Source organism: Mytilus galloprovincialis, chromosome 7, assembly GCF_965363235.1.
Source record: "Mytilus galloprovincialis chromosome 7, xbMytGall1.hap1.1, whole genome shotgun sequence".
Classification (NCBI taxonomy): domain Eukaryota; kingdom Metazoa; phylum Mollusca; class Bivalvia; order Mytilida; family Mytilidae; genus Mytilus; species Mytilus galloprovincialis.
The window spans coordinates 55,771,746-55,788,079 of NC_134844.1; the positions used below are offsets into that span (position 1 = coordinate 55,771,746).

The 16,334-nt window shown below is 30.5% G+C and overlaps 1 protein-coding gene across 2 annotated transcripts in view; it reads right to left on the reverse strand.

Annotated features, from left to right (window-relative positions):
* The window catches only part of LOC143083326 (uncharacterized), a 44,885-nt gene extending 29,907 nt beyond the window's left edge, over window positions 1–14,978 (reverse strand). The window contains exon 1 of one of the 2 annotated variants that reach the window (XM_076259587.1): window positions 14,920–14,978. The gene's annotated coding sequence lies outside the window, so the exon portion shown is untranslated. Of the gene's footprint in view, window positions 1–186; window positions 349–14,919 lie in introns of those variants that run through there. The other variant, XM_076259588.1, reaches the window with a different exon arrangement.
* Window positions 14,979–16,334: the final 1,356 nt, after the last annotated feature.

Below are 16,334 nucleotides of genomic sequence, written 5' to 3' on the forward strand. Positions count from 1 at the left end.
ATAAGCAACCAAAAAAAAAAACTTTAAATACAATTTTACGGAATAATTTTTTAAAATATAAATTAAACGACACTAAAATTTTAATTTTAAATTTCAAATTAATTAAAACACAGATAATAAATTTATCAACGATAAGTTATTTATTTACAGCCACGTCAATGATTTCGAGAAATTTTAAATCCTTACAATGTTGAAAAATAAATTCCAATTTTTACTCGACCCTGTGTTTTCTATCCACAACGAAAAATTCCAGCAGTCTTTTTAATCAACTTGTGATAAACGGAAACAATTAATGAATTTACTATTAAGAGAGAAATTATATTTATACAAAAGAAGTTCCAATATTCACTGTTGTTCCTTCTGATTGCAGTTTGTTCTTAAACGGTGAGCTGTATTGGATTTTATCTCGATGCCAGCCAATAGTATCGGTATCCAATGTCAACAAAAATATATATCAATTATAAATACCGAACAAATACGGGCTTACGTTTCCGTTATTGTATACCTGTAGTATAGAATTCCATTATTGATACCCTCAAGACGCTGAGAATCTAATATGCAAGATTTTATTAAGAACTGTAAAAAAAAATGTACATCAACTATATATACCGAACCAATACACAATACGGGCTTAAGTTTCTGCCATTGTATACCTGAAGTATAGAATTCCATTATTCATACCTTCAAGACGCTGAGAATTTAATATGCAAGATTCTATTAAGGTTTAGATTTCAATACGGGTATTTTAATAATACGTTTCCCAGATCAATAAGAGATCTCTTCAAAGTATAATGATAAGAGCGTGCAGGCTTTCTTTAAACTATTATTGGATTTGTTAAGAAATCCTGTAACCATGGATTTTATGTTATGAAATATAATACATTCGGATGTTATTAAGATTATTAATTTCTTGTGATATACAACTTATAATTAAATGAGGATATAAGATGTTCATATAAGAGGATTTCTGACGTAGATAGTGATTAATTTCGTTTTTGGTTACAATTATTATGGATATTCTTGTATTTAGATTAAGTATATAATTTTGCAGAATGTAAAATTCCTTTATACGAGGTTTAAAAAAGAAAGAAATGCCAATTTCGCTTACATGTAGTATTATCCTAATTGTCCCAAAGCTGTGTAAAATAATAACACGTATTAATGTTCCTCCAATACTACAACGCGTTAAACTATTATTGAGAGGTACATATTCGTGAAATAAATATGTTTAAGACCACCAAAATGTCTTATATTGTCAATACATATAAAAGTAAATTATATATTTGATTTAGCTACCCAGATAACGCAGTTTAGAAAAGAAATAATGAACTTGAGACCCTCAGACGGAGAGACAGACATAAAATATCTTCTTTTTATCACATATCGTTTATTTTTTACGTCATACTTAATTTGTCATTTCTATTTTAAAAAGTTATGTTTTTTTAATTACTTATTTTGATTATTTTTTTTATGATGTGAAAAATCCGGATAATTTGAAACATTTTTTACATTTTAGTACGTTTTACAATTTGTATTTGTTAAATATATATTATATTTATATTTATATAGTGTCTCATAAGCCTATCTAGGCTGGGTATTTGTCTTATTTTATTATTGTGCAAAGTATTTTATATAATTTGTATAAAAATCTGTAGACAAGTATGTGACACTTTAATAAAATGAATTATTATTATATTATTGTCATAACATTTTGAAATAGATCGCATTGGGTTAACAGCGTATATGCATTAACTAATAATTCTGAAGCTTGGTTTAGTACCTTTATGCCTGTGTTTATTCTATACCTTTTGTATTCAATGTTAACATATGTAGTAGTTAACGGAGCTCGAATGGTGAACACATGTTCTGCTTCGGGTCGGCAGTACTGCCGAGTAGTAAACTAGAATCATATTTTGATTTAAACAAACTCATCCCCTTTTCCATATCTAATCTATATTTTGTGCATATAAAACACACAATAAAAACTCGTAATGCAAAGAGAAACTGACAATAACACGAGAAAAAAACATAAATACAAACAAATAAAAATCGACGAAAAAAACAAAAAATATTAACAATATTTACGTAGAAAATTAAAGACCGAGCAACACGAACACCAACGAAAATCCAGGGGTAGTGATGAGTTTCAAAAAAGGTAAGCTGCTTCACATGTGATATTTACCGTAGTGTTACTACTAAAAATGTTGAAAAGCCATACCGATGTTAAGGCATCACGCAATAGCGATTTGTGTTTGGATCTTGTAAATATTTACCCGCAAGACATCTCCCAATTGTTATCCATCGTTCAAGTATTTTTATTTAACTTACAATACGAATGTGATTTTTTTTTTAATTGACAGAGGCTAGACAAGACGATTTTATACATGTGTATCAAATTTGTTTTGTTAAAAAATAATATTGAATCGTGTCGTTTTAAATGAGATTTATTTGGCTTTATTTTTTGTTGCTATGGCGATCTCTACTTTAAGTTAGATTAAAAATAATTAAATATTTATCGTTTGAAAGATTCGTTTAAGATATGATCAAACACAATATCGTTGCCAATCACAAGATGACGGCGTTGATGAACATTTACATTTTTTAATGTATCGATTTGTTCCGAATATCCCAATTACTGTTTTAGAAAACGGGGTTGGTAAAAAAAAACTAAATTAAATCTAGACGTCTAATAGAAAAATATATACATTCTGCGAGTAGGAACATGGTAATAATACTCTCAGATACTAAAATGTCATTGTCTTCCTAGACAATTCCATTAGAACTAAAGTATTTCCCACCTAGTACATTAAGCTTATATGCCAATTATATCAGTCCCAGTGTGCATTAAACAATAATGATGCGATGTTTTATCTTGATGTCAAAGAAATTCATTAGACAAGAAGTCCATCGATTTTAAGCAGTTTTGAATATGAACAAGGCTAAGCTTATTGAAATTCCATAGAGAGTATGAGAGCTAGATTTTTAAAATCAGTATTCTTCCTTTGAAGTAATATACTTTAGAAATAAAATCATAATTGATTATTGATTGACATAATTTAATTCATGAAGATGTTCAATGTAGAATTTCATGACGAACCAAAAATAACAACAGCAACCAACGACAACTGCAATGTACTATATAGAAGGTTGCGTTTACAAATATAGAGTTATTTTATTACACACGTAATAAAAAGTTCATGGACGTCGGACTCCAAATTTAGTACATTCGATATGAAATATTTCTATCATATGCCGATTCGATATGAAATATTTCTATCATATGCCTCAATAGAGAAGAAAACACATTAGTATGATATATTTTGATATGAACGACTCGATAAAAAAATAATTCAACAATGTACATTATGAACACTGTTTGGAAAAGTCAATTTTTTTAAAAGTAACTATTTGGAAGTTTTAAAATATGCATTTAGTTGATCATTTATTTGTTGTTATTTCATTTTTTTTTTTTTTTTTTTTTTTTTTTTTTTTCATTTTACACAATATACTTTCCAGTATCCAGTTTTGTACCTTACTTTGTAGTGTTTTTCACTGAAAAAGGTCAATTGAGGTGTATTTTCCGGAATTTGACGAGTATCACCGGAAAGCCATGCGATAACGTTACGGAAAGGCATGTGATAACAGTCGAAGCATGTGATAAACTTTTCATATCAACCCGCTAAGCACCAATTCGAAAAATATGAAATTTACGTTAATTTAATGCTGTTATCATACGGTAAAATTTATATGTTATTTAGACTAAGTATGTAATAAATGTAGTTATTGAGTATGGAAAATTAAGTTATTGTTGGTATAATAAATATCAGAGGATGATGGTTTGGACCCTGAAAAACTGGTCTTTGGTGAAATTTAAGATCTCAACATAAGGATGTTCAAACGCAATGTTTCTATGTATGAAATATTCAACGCACATTTAATTTTGTAATTTCAGCAGATGCATGATACTGTTTGATTTGATATAGCAAAGTATTGCTGAAAGTGGCGTTAAACAACATCCAATCAATTAATCAATCAAATAAACACTATCGACGCACTTGTATCATCAATATGATTCTTACGGTTTGAAGCACTTTATTATGTTTAAAACTGCCTATTAATAACGGTACCATTTTTGCGTTTACAAATAAAATCTAAAACATATGATATTTTGTCGATATAGTGTGTTTCTAAAAACTGCTCAAGTAAGTTATAGTTGATTGGGGTTATAATAACAGGACAACACATCATGGTTTGTTTACATTATATGATGAAGTTGTTTTCGCTTCATATGTTGACCAGTTTAGACGTGTCTGATGATTTACTGCGGATTGCAAAGCAAAGAAATTATTACGTCGTAAAAAAATGGATGGCTTTTATATGGATTTGATTAGTCTGGTATGAGATTTCAGAAAACGCTCCTAAACATATAACAAAAACATGAAAATCCGTAAACTCATCAAAATAGCTGTTTAAGTCTTTTTAAATCCGTCTTAGCGTCAGAGTTTTAAAATGTAATCTCAGACTGCTCAATTTTGTATTTCAAGGCTTTTAATTTAAAAACAAGATATGTCCCTTAAGCTTATCAAGAAATCAGAAGACAGAAAAAAAAAACATCGTACAGATTTGATATTATATATGTTTGTGATACATAATATGATGAAAACATCGGGACAAAAAAAAATATTGACAAAAGTAGAATGAAAAAACCTACTTCAAACTGCATTTAAAATATCAGTGTATTTTAATGGGATTTGCAATATTACATCTTTGGGTTGCAATCTGAATGATTATTCCTTACAACTCTTTTTTTCACGTGATTTTCCTCACATATCCGTTTCAGTTTGTATAAGGTCAGCTGACGATAACCTATATTTAGAATCCCATTCATCATCGCAGAAAAAACCGATCTGCATCTTTTTGATGGCTTAATCATTGCAGAAAAAAACAATACTACAAAAGGAAGATGATAAAAATGTAGAATATTGATGTCTTTACATATTCTTTCAAATACCTATCGATTGATAATTCTTATCTTTTCATAAAAATATCCGATAAATTACAAAAAAGGAAATGCACTAACTGTGACTATCGTTTTTAATTGCAGCAATTTCTGTCAGCATACACAGTAACTGCCTCAGTTTCGTGTTAACATATTGACAGATGAAAAAGGCAAATCCATCCATTGGGATAGAACGGAAGTAAAGAATAAAAGAGAACTTTACCGCCTGAATGCCCCCTCCGTCCCTAATTATTCTCGACATGCAGACAAAATTGATGCACCGAGCTTCTACAGAAAATGTTCATTGATTCATAAAAATGAGAAATAAGTACGCATTAAATAATTCTTTTTCTGGTAAAAGTGCAATTTGCATCGGAATTCTAAGGATTTCAAACAAGACATAAATAGGGTAATCACCAATTAGACCAATACACTTTGACTTTTTAATCGGGATATGGAAGAGGTTTAGAATTTAATGCATTTCTTGTGCGTGGTTTATACATGTATGTTCATTACGCAATATTGCTATTAAGGGCTTATCTTTTTTTTATTGTACTTGTATTGTAACAAATGATACCACGTTGTTCATTAATTCCGCCTGAATGGACATGACGAATTTAATGCAAATGTGGGAGGCCGTTAATAAGAATCCTTTCAGATCAAAGATTTTAAAAGCTCATTGGTATTTTCTAAATCCCAGTTTTCAAACACGCTTCATTTAAAATATCTTCCAGATGCAAGGATCATGTCTTCGCTAAAATACAGCATCCTCATTTTCAAATACATAAAAGATCGTTTAATTTTCAATTCTACAACTAAATCGGCATTACAGTTAACGTTACAGTTTGTACACAATAATTTAAGTCTATCAAAATGTGTTACCTAAATGCTAAAAGAAATCACAAATACTGGTACATGTATCACTTACCTTAACGCACTCATGTCGGCTTTTTTTAGTACTGCCAAGAATAGATTTTCTGTAGAACATTTTTTTTCAACGTGAACATATATATACCAATTGAAGTATTATGTTGTTTTTTTACATCATTTGGTTATGGTTTACATCTAATCAGTGATACTGATATGCCGAAACGTAATGATTCTGGTAATACAAATTCGAAATTGGCGTCAATTTCGGAAAGACTAAAATCGATCGATGCAACAGGTATAATGGTCGTTTTACTTGATTCAAGTTTGTATCTTAGGCAAAACCGTAGGTAGACAAACAAACAAAAGAACCAACGGACACAAGGTATACCATTGTTAGAGCTACATTGTACTTCTTCTATTTGTAGATCTTGCCATTCGTATTAATACGAACTACATGTACTACTATAACAATTCTAAATTAGTTTGAACATTCTGTACCCCGCGACTGTTTCTGTTCTCAAAATTATCATATACTTGAAACATGAGAATGGTTTCACTAGCACAATTGAAGAGGACTATCATGAGGTCATTGTTTTAATTTTCCGGAAATGAAGAAGTGTTTTGTAACTCATTTATTTTCATTAACAATATGAAGGCTTTGACGAATCGTGACGTTCAAAACGTTTTCATCAATCGTTATATTAGATTGGATACAACTGTTGATTGATATTAATAGTTGGTTTTTTTTTTTAATTTTATAGCGTACTACCAACATAAATACTAACAAATGTAAGTGTTTGTACTTTTCGAGTTTAGCCTGATTTGAATCATGAATATTGTTGAATGCCGAGTTTTCTCTGCCATTCTGGTGGTCATTTGTGGATTAGTAATCAACGACTTACCATATTTCACACATTTAAAGATCTATACGTACGTATTCTGTAAGGTTCATAATTGTATGTCATTTACCAAAATTTAAGCAGATTTCTTGATTTCTTTTCGTTTCGATTTGAGACCTAAACAATTCCAATGCAAATACAAGGCAAGTCTGCTTTTACCCGCCATTTGTTAAAACTTAAATATCTCGAAAAAGAGCTTCATAACCTATCATTATTTTTAGCTTATTTTGTTTCTCAAGTTTTACTCTTTCTACTTATACAAATGTTATATCAATTCTAAATTCTTTATTGTTTTTAATTTCACATAAGGACACTGCCATCCTTAATAAATTTCTTTTTAATAAAATTGTTCGACGATATTGACATTGTAAAACAGCTAAAAACACAACACATATACTTATTACCGCAGTAAAGAATGTCTTCAGTTACTGATTGTCAGCTGAAAGTACTACATAAAGAAATATTTCTACAAATGGCTTTCAAGTTAATAAATTGTACCAAACAATCTGTTTTAAACTTTCATAGTAGCCATTACAAGATTTCAATATGAACGTCAAAACCTTTACAGAAAAAAAATACCGTGTTTTGCAATACCAAGTACCAACAACCGGTATACCAACAGTACATTATCACGAAATTCATATTCAAAACTTTGAGAAAAAATGTTTAAGTCAAATTGTCAGTATTCAAACTGTACTTTAATATATGCTTGCGTCAACACTCTATTTTTCAAGATGCTAAAATGCTTTTCAGTACTGTTTACACCCATTAAATTTGTAATATGAAATTGGATTGTATATATAATCTTACATTATTAATATGTTTATCTGTCAATATTTAAACTGTATATCTTTTTTAATATGCTCGCGTCAACATCTATTCAGAATCTACATACATTTTTTTCAAGATATTTAAATGCTTTTCAGTACTATACCAGTCTTTTAAACTATAAATATGAAAATTGAATTGTGTATACTATAATCGTGCGGTATTGATCGTACATTACGTATATGTTTATCTATTATTATAATAATATTTCAGCTACAATTTCACCTACGTATTTATAGATTTTCATATCTTTTAATTGATACAATTTAAATACGCATGTAGTCTATTAATGCTATTTTAGATATAAATTGGGAACCAGAAATAAATTGTGCGTTACTATGTCCATAAACAACGGAAGTATGAAAGTAGTTTTTAGTTCTATTTAGGTCTTATAGGAAACGATTCGGTCAAATTCAAACCAGGATGTCAATGATGGATTATTTAAGATTCCATAGCTGCGATCGGTTATTAAAACAAATAAAATACAACAAAATTCCTGAATAACAGCATGATTGATTATGGTGTTTTGCAACTTTGAATGTACTTCAGTCCCTACACGAAAACATGAATTATGTGTTTTTATATCTTGCTTTTACAATTTCTGGAATCATTAAGATTGTATAACGTCCAGTGACAAATATTTCATCAATGTTCAGGACGATATGAGATATGATACATGTAAGAATCATTTAGAATTGAGGAATTTTTTATATATATACCTTCCTCTTGCAACACTTTGCTAAAACAGTGCATACGCAAATGTTGGTTTTGAAATACATCTTAAATGGTATATAATATAGGAAACTCGAATATGGGATCACTGTTGACCGGTTGTTAAACTTTAAAATCAATAGTTTCTACCAAACAAACGATTTCCGTGTGAACAACTTGATGTTTAAATAATGCAAGTAATTTTGTGGAGTATTGGGAAATCTTTGAGCAATTATATGCTTTTTTTTTCGTTTTTAAAGACAACTAAATACGTTAAACGTTCTATTATGTTCTATTGTAATGTCATGAATTTAGTGTTTTTAATTGGTAAATATAAAAATTAAAACAATGACGGTTTAAAACTACATGTACATGTATGAGCATGTATATATAGAAGATATTGTGACGATACCAAAGGGATATCCAAGCTCAGATATCGGAGACAAATGCAAAGGATAAAAAAAAAGACAACTGTTGCAGACTTTCAGCCTTTGAAACAGAACATACAAATTTTAAACGAACAACACGAATCCTATTATAAACCACTGGATTTTGCATTTGAATAAGATTTTTAAAATTTAAAAATTTATTTGGCTTAAATGTACTTGTATCTAGTTTTTTTTTTACTAACATCGAAATGCTACAGACACTTTACTGAAATTGTTTGATGGAGGTTAGGTCTACCTTTATATTTTCAAATATACAACGACTCAACATTTTTAACAAAGCTTCAATTTTTAAAAAACGTTAACTTTCCCATTGTTTTAGGCAGCGACCAACCACGTTTTGTTTACTAAAACTAAGTCTTACTTAATCATACCTTTCATTTACGTCAGGGAAAGAATATAATATCTGCATTTTCTATATCAACATGACAAAATCACAATTATAGGTTTTATTAACAAAAAATTAGGTTAACCAAATCACACCTTTCGTTTACGTCAAGAAAAGAAATGTAAATATCATTTCTATATCAACATGACAAAATCATTATTGTCAACATGTTTAACATTTCGTGCGACCTTACAGTAAAGCAAATAAAACTATTGAGAAGAAAATACGTAATCTTAAGACTTTAGGCCTTCTACAAACACGGTAATGACAATTAATGTATTGATATATCCAGTTAATGTGGTGATTACTGTCAATATAATAGCAATTACTAAATTTTTGTAATACCATTATCACAATGTATTTACAAATCACTTCGGAATATAATGACCCATCACGACCGGTTCCGATCTACTTCTCAGTGCATAAATGTTGCATAAAACATTCATTAGTCATTTGTCGAACGACTGTCCGGTTAGTTGAATACACATTGATTTTTATTTGTTTCTGTATATGGCTTGAAAATAATTTAACGATTCTGTGCTCACAAGGCTAATCGTTTTTATGTTTTTGGTATGGCTACTGGACCTGACACTTCGAGACCCGCTGTGTTACTCTCGTCCGCCGTCTAAAATACAACCGATTTATCTGGTCATTCTGCATGTACATGTAGATACAATGTATAACCTTTGTATTTTTGTTTCAATGATAATGATTTACTGGGACTAACATATTGAGTTTTCGTTCCAGGCGACCAACCTTACGAGGAATGGTAGGACTAAAAATCATTTGCAAATTGTAATTTTTCGCCTTTGTTATAACTTACTGCAACACTGGGGTTTTTTTTTTTTACGTGTTGTACTTTATTGTATTTTAATGATTTACCAATCGAGTATGTTTTTTATCCGTTTCATCGGCTTTTTGCAGAATATAAGTTTGAAATTTTCCAGTATGTCAGAAGAATTTCATGGGTTAATATGGTAAATGTACAATGTACTCAGAACAGAAAAATACATGTAACACTAAATTTAAAATGTTATATTTACAATTTAATGTGGTTTAGAAACAGGAATCCTTCTTTGTGTCCGGTTTTTGAAGGAAGAATTTAAAATAATTGAGACCGGTTTTTCAGCTCTTTTTCATTTTCTACATAATTGTATTAAATATGACTGTTTTACTGTCAAAGACAGTTTGGTTGTTTCTTGCGTGTTTTGCTATAATGGTTTTGCCTGAGTTCATTCTAGGATTTGGCTGGCCATAGTTACTTGCACTATTGCACAATCTGTTTTAAATGTGTTGTTGACTGTTTGTTTGTATTGCTTGTTTGATGTTTTTTTTTTATAATTTTTGTCATAGAACTATTTATTCTTTCTCGACAAGTGATTATGATAGTCCAGTTAGAATATTCCAAAATTTAATGTCTTGTATTTTGTATGGAAGACTTGGGTTTTCTATCTAATCATTTTCCTATTACTGGTATCCTAAGTAGTATAACAAAGAAGTAGGAGTTGTAAGGCATTACAGGTTGTTGAAACAGCAAACCCACACCAGTTATAATTATGTAAAAATATATATTCTTTCAATTGCCCAGAGATTATTTTCCAGTTTTTATTTCTAACAATCCGTAAGTGTCGTAAACCGCTGGCGACAATAAAGTAAACTGCTCGCCAGAATCCGTAAATTAATAGAAATGTTTTATTTTAACGATCTAGGAGTCGAACGGTTAGTTTACTATTTCTTTACGGATTGCTACGAGTGCTAATATGATGCTCACGATTTCATTCGGGACGTGTGGTGGTGGCTTTACTGTTTATAACGTGTTATAATAAATGCTTCACGAATAGATACGTATCGTCGCTGGGCTTCTAAAATGTCGTATATGACTTTTTTGGCTAAAAATACTTTTTGACACCAATGGTCTGAGCGGGTGGAAATCTTTGGTATTACAGAATAGCATACAGTTAGACCAATCAAAATGTGTGAAATAAGACATATTACAAAATTGCCAATGTCAGTTGTTTGTAAAGTTTGCTTCCAAAATGTTGTATGAAAACTTGAAAATCGTTGTAGAATGGTTTTGGGAAAAAAGTAATTGTACATTTCTTTATTTCTGTGAAAATAATTTAAGTTCTTGGATAATCCAGAAGTGTCAACGTTTTTATTTCACTGCTATTTACAAAAATGTTCAAGTTCATATACGACATTTTGGAAGCATGCATTTTGCCAAAATTTTCAAAGCCTGTTTGTGAGAAAATTTTTTCTTGAAAAATTTGTAATTTACAACATTTTAGAAGCCCAGCGACGGTATACTTTTTTTATGTCACCGTACGTGTTCTATACGATTCGAAGAAAAGAATAAATACTGCCAAATCATGAGAAATCGTAAATACTTGCATGTACTTTATTTGTAACTTTTCGTAACACCGCGAAAATATAGCATATAAATCTATTGTAATAAAGTTTCATAATATCTAATAAAATTTGTAGATTTAGCTAACAAAGTCCTTATATTTATACAAAGGAATGTCACTCTTGCATACAAATGGCACATAAATATAATTAGTTAACTGTGCATTTGTGCTCATCCTTCAATGATGATTCTAAATTATAAATATAACCAAAAGTTGTTAATCTATAGGATAATGAAGACTAATGAAAGCTTAACCACAGTCTGTAAAAATATTTCTTTGAAAATTTTCAAAAATTCCTCAGAAAAATGCTCGAGCCACTTGACTTTAAGTATTAGATAAAATACAAAGGTAACAAAGAAACAGGCCGGTAACAACCGTTGCCGGATAGTTTTTATGCACGAGTAGTCAGGTCAAGGTCCGAGGCGATAGCCGAGGACCTTGACCTGACTACAAGTGCAGAAAAACTATTCGGCTGGTTGTTACCGGCCTGTTTCTTTTGTTACTTTTGTTTTTTATCTGACTTGTACGACGTTTCAAGTAATAATACGTTAAGCAAGACTAAACATTTGAGAATCTTTGATAGCCATAAAGCAGTAAATGTAAGTTATAGTATAAACACATTTTTTTTTCATTTCCCTTCAACCGAGATTTTTTTTCAAGAAAAAAAATCAGGAATCTAATAATTTGATAAAAAAAAAAAGAACCATTTCAAGTAAAATATAAATGTTGTACACATTTAAGACTTTTTAAAATGCAACTTCGTAAAAAAGTAATATATTAAGGAATATTTTAGTGGTAAGTAAGATAATGTTTGATTTTTATGAATACAACGGAAAGCGGGGAGGGGGAGGGAGGCTAATTCATTTTAAAATACACAGGCTGTGATCTTTATATTTGATGAAAAAATGCAGGATGAGCCATTAAATCTCGCCATTCCCCCTTAAAAAAATCGTAAAAATCGCGCGTTTGTTGCCAAATACATGAATTTAATATGAAGTGGTGGGGGTCCCGCGGGTTGGAACAACCCTTTTTTTTGAAGATCAATGCATTTAAAATTTAAATGGGGACATAAAGTTGGACCCCCCCTGTTTTGTTCTGGATTTAGACATGGATCCGCCACTGATATAAATCCGATAACAATATAAAGGTATCAAAAGAATGAATTTCCTACTTCATTAGTGAATGAAATATTTATGAAAAAAATGGATTTTGTCTTAATATTATTTATATTCAGGAATATACTTTGATTTTTTTTTTAATTCATGCTCGTCTCTAGATCTGCAAGTGTTGATCGGGATTAAACACGTGTTACCATATGATCCAATCGCAGCTTACCGCCCAAAATTGATGACAAGTTGAATGATTTTCTTCTAGGTTTGCTGCTTATTTGGACGTGTATTACATGAACACTTTTTGTTTATAGGATCAATCGTGCATTGGTGAGTTGATAGGTATTTTATCTTTTGATATTAGATTTGATTTTTATTTATTTATTTCCTGTCTTATTTTTTATTGAAATGTTCACGTCAGTATCATCCTTTCTTTACTTTCAGCATTGTCCAAAATACTATTCATGTCCATATATTTAAGAAAACATTTATTGACCGAATATTTTGCTTCATAAAGGGGGCGGTATGTTCTTTTTTGAGTATATTAACTATTTACTTTTCAACGCCATCACCCAAATGTTTTTGTTTAAATTAGCACCAGGGGCGGATCCAGTCATTTTAAAAAGGGGGGTTCCAACTATATGTCCCCATTCAAATGCATTGATCGGCCAACAAAAAAGGGGGGTTCCAACCCCCGGATCCGCCAATGAGCACTATTAACGGTATTTGGAAAATCAGGAATCATTCAAAACATTAATTTGTCATCTGCTTGACCATAATAATTTTTTTCTCATATAATTTGGGACCAAAATATCTATTTTAGGAGAAAATACCCCCCACTATTGAAGTTAAATGTCTAATCCCTTAGTGTACTGATGTGAATAGTAATTAACTGGAAATGTTTGAAAAAAAAGATATTGATGTTGTTCAATAAAAAAACGGGAAATAAGTCGGTGAACCAAAAAGTTCAAATCTAATTGAAAGATAAAGTGCCCATGAACTCACTGATCATGCACGAGTGATTCTATTCATAAAAAGTGTCCGTGTAACAACTAAAAAGAGTCCGTGTATCGTCTAAAAAGAGTCCGTGTAACACCCGTTAATGTACTGTTTTTCTATAGCTCTGCGGGGGGCAAAGTCGTACAATAGCTCATAACTAACATTTTTACACAATATTTGAATAAAGTAGTTAAAGATTATTTGCTTCTCAAAGTGTAAGACGCAATACACATCGTATGCTTACATCATCTTACCCAAATACAGATGTAATTAAGTCCTGAACATTTCGACATTTGTTTGTTTATTTTTAAAAATACCGGTTTGTAACAAATCACAAGTACATGTTAAGGTCCGACTAAATACCGATATCCCGATATCGCCAGGTAAATATGCTATAAAATATAGAAAATCCGTTATGTATTCCAAATCTGCAAAAAGCTCATGCAATGCCCATAAGTTGCTCAAATTTAAGTTATCCGTGTCAACTCTTAACAATTGTTGAATTTTGCCGTAAAACATCGTAATAGCCCTTAAGTTGATTACTCGGGACGACTCTTAAATCAGTCGCGTAGTGATGCGTTATTTGTGCTATCAGTAAGAACTCGTCAGAAATATATGTGAATGGGACACCTCCAGCACGGAGCACAAGTACAAGTGACAGTTCTGATAGGACAGAGAAGTTACATGTGAAGGTACATGTATGTTAATTATGCTCTAAATGATCTAACTCAACACAAAACCCGTTACAAGGCAAAAATCCCTGTAAGAAGTTTATGTACCGAAGAACGTCAGGTATGAGCAATTTCAGATAGAAATGAGGTAAAGCCGAATTTTCATTATGCAGTTTAAATTTACTTCAAAACAAGAAATACTTAAAAAATGTGTTTTAGTTTGTACCAAAAATGTTAGTATCACAGACTCATGTAAGCACTCTGAGATTCTATTACGATTATGTTTGTTATCGAATTTTGAAATGCTTTTCTGGCATACAGTGTAGTACTGAAAACTGCAAATTTTGACAGCTTAATGTGTTTTTGAACCGATTAAATCTGTATGAAAAATCTCAGACCAATAGAAAATTTTACTGAAAGTACAGGTATCATGTATCGTCTTTATACTGTCATAAATATTTTCCGAATTTATTTCTGATTTACATGCTGACTTTCCTTAATAGAGGATGCAACACATCTGTCCAATTTCTATCTTATTTGTATTATTATGTTTTACAAAAATGTAAATGAAGAAAATATTAGAATTCTTACCTCTAAGCTTTTGTGAATTAAAAACAATATATCCTACCCAATTAGATGCTGACTACAATTATCTCTTTATAATATAAGGACTTTTACAGTAAACATTGGCTTATAACTCCGATAAATGACAGTATTGATAAATTAAAACAAGCCAACCTAATTGGTTGACCAGAAAAAATTTGCAATTAAATTGACCAATGAAAATTATTACTACATATATTAATTTATTGATCGTGTATTATTAGTTATAATATTAGTTATATATTTTAGCGAAGAATACATAGTGGTCCGAGACCACAATTAATTCGTAGTGCATTTCTTTTAGAACATAAATGAAAATTAAAATCCCACCTGCGCTTTCTCAATGACATTTTACAGTGTGTTGTACTACTTTTGGAACAAATGATATCAAAATTATAGAAAAATTCAGCAGCTCTAACTCAAAATATGGACAATTTTATGTTTAGGACGTCTTGAAATCTTTTGACAGCTTCCGAAGTGCTAATTTTCAACCTTTTTCAGCTGGACCAAATTACTACTTTCCTTTGAAATTCTGGATCCAGATTTTTTACAGTGTAATTTCATCCCCCTACTTCCAATTTGAGGCATAAAACATGGAGAAATAAATTTGTAAAAGGTATGAAAAATATTGGCAAGTAACCCACTGTCAACACTAGGGACTATATTCGTGATTTTAAGGGACGACAATTGTGGTCTCTGACCTAATACAACAATATTGAAAACAACAAAACAAATAAAAGCACATCAAAGGCACAGAAAAATGTACATCAAAGGCAACAGAAAAATTGTACATCAAAGCATAGCACAGACGCAAAATGCAGAAATATAAACATAATTAAGTGTTGTTTGCTTAACGTCCAGTTGTAAACATTTCACCAATATTCAGAACGAAAAAAATTAAGCAGCTACTACATGTATATCAAAGCAAATATGATTAGAAATTCATGTTTATACTCATGTCACTTTACTATCTTACCGTCCTTTATTTGCATTTAATTTACCACTGGACGTTAAAAGGTCAATAATATGGAGTTATCATGATTTTCATAAATCCATGTCTTCTTATTCAAATTTGTGGTGAATATGAGTTTGGTAAAATAGATGATTTGAAATCGCTGAAATCTGCACTATAAACATTTTTTTTTTAAACAACAAGGTTTTCCTTTAGACCACACACAGTCATTTAATGTATATTGTGTTATTCCACACCTTAGTGATGTACTTAGATGAAGTTTCATAATTTGTGTCAAATGTTCCAACTCCCTTTTTTTTTTTTTTTTACTGTAATATAGGGTAAAATTTTTTGCTCCATAACACCCATTGCTCTTTTCATATCTCCTAAAAGTCATTTACCAATTAAGGTGGTACCCAACACCTTCACTAAAATTAATTTGGCACGTTTA